The sequence below is a fragment of the Pteropus vampyrus genome, unplaced genomic scaffold (assembly GCF_000151845.1).
Source record: "Pteropus vampyrus isolate Shadow unplaced genomic scaffold, Pvam_2.0 Scaffold661, whole genome shotgun sequence".
NCBI lineage: Eukaryota > Metazoa > Chordata > Mammalia > Chiroptera > Pteropodidae > Pteropus > Pteropus vampyrus.
The window spans coordinates 20,321-22,343 of NW_011889442.1; positions in this window are offsets into that span (position 1 = coordinate 20,321).

The window sequence follows — 2,023 nt, forward strand, 5'->3', positions numbered from 1 at the left end:
GGGGTGTCGAGGACCGTGAGGCGCTGGGAGTCGCGTCCTTGTCCCAGGTCGCAGAGTTGGTGAGAGGCAGCGCGGAGGACGGAGGCGCAGAGATAGTCCGCGCGCCCGTGGTCCCCACTTGCGTGGCTGGGCGGGCATCGAGCAGGGACTCACGCCTGGAAGCCCGCGCAGTGGCCTTCCTCTCCCCACAGGTTCCGAGGGTTGAAACCCCACTGAGGGAGGCGACACAAGGAAAGGCGGGGTGTCCCAGAGCCTCATTGGTGCGGACACCACCCCACGGTGTCTGGAGACCCTCTGGGTATTTTTCCTTCTCTTGGATGCGGGGACCCTGGTGATACCCCAGCGCCCTGCGTCCTGAGTGCGTGCACGGGTCGAAGGAACGCGCTCCCCTTTCTGTCAACCGGTGTAAATAGGGTTGGAAGGTTAACACGGGGACAGATGGCAGCGTGCAAAACGCTTGGAGACTTGGCGGATCTGGGAACCCGCACCGCGGGTCTCCGTTCTGTTGGGAACAAAGAGCACGTGTCCAGTCATCAGGTCGTGAAGTGAAGTGGTCGACTGATAATTTGGGCATCTAATTGGCGACAGTGGAATTCTGGGATCAGCGGGGGTTGGTCTCTCCCAGGTTGGACTGTCTGTCCCCTCCGGGAGGACAGACCGCAAGGAGCAGGTAAGGGAGCCAGGAGGAGGCGGCTCCTCTAACCCAGATGAGAACTGATGGACAGCAGTGGTGGGGGTGGGGTCCATTTTTAAAGAAGGCCATGTGGATTGCTGGATGTCGTAGGGAGGGGGATAAAGGAGGAGTTGGGGACAACCCAGGGGTTTTGGTCTGAGCAGCTGAGGACATGGAGAAGTGGGTGGGAGGTTAATTTTCCTTTGGAATATCCGAAGTTGGTTTGGCCCTGGCCAGAGTCTGAGTCGTTTCTGAGTTGAGTGAGTGGAGGCTGAAGGAGGCAGCTGGACATAGGGGTCTGGAAATCTGGGGAAGGGTCCAGAATGGAGACATCTCAACAGGTTGTTCCTGCGTGGACCGGGGTGCAGCCGCAGATGACGTGAAGGGAGATGTAGGTTTTGGTGGCAGTGGTGACATGGTCTAGAGTGGTTTCTTTTCCCAGTCTGGACAGGGTCGCTGGGTCCTGCAGATCAGGTGAGGCAGAGGAGCGATGCGGGGTGCGGGTGACGCTGAGCGCAGCAAAGAAAGGGGGAGCTGATGGCCCCCGGGACCCTGGCGTGGAGACTTCTGGGTGAGGCAGGAACCTACGTTAGAGCGTATCTTGGAGCCACGATGTGGGAGACCCCAGGGGATTCGCTTGGCAGGAAGGATGGGGTTGTGCAGGCCTGGCTCAGAGCTTAGATGGCACTTTCCTGCCACCCCTCCCCAACATCTGTTGTTACTGAGGGCTGACCCCATGAGTAACAGGGCTGCAGGAGGCAGCGGGAATCCCGGTAGCCAGGGCCTGGTCTCCCGTCCGAAATGGGAGCTGTGGAGTGCGCGGACTGTGCCAGGAACTGTAGCTGTGCTCATGGTCATTACTTACTTAGGCCATGGGCTACTGTTCAAGAGTATCCTGTAAAGTCCTGGTGGTGTTTAGATCTCTTCTTCCTGCCCTCCCTTCCCCCATTTTATTGAAATACAATTGACAAACTAAATTCCATGTATTTAAAGTGGAAAGAAATCAGTACTCGGGACCCCACTCTCACACACATGTGATGGAAAGATACGTCAATGTTCTCCCATCTGTGGGAAGATTTGTAAGGAGCCCAATTACTCATTCCTTTCCATTTTCTTTATCCGATGAGTTACCTCACTGACCTGACCCAGTTTGGGCCCAAAGGACTCTGCTGGATGTTGTTGATCTCACACGATTTCTATGATGGAATTTCCTGCCCTTCAGCTCTCAAGTCCAAGAGCAACCTGCATCCCATTGCTCCAGCTTGTGTGAAAATGGATGCCTTATCGTCTCAGCCACCTTTAATCTTGAGAGCCCTGTTGACTGTATGTGGTAGTTTGAAAGTGACTGCG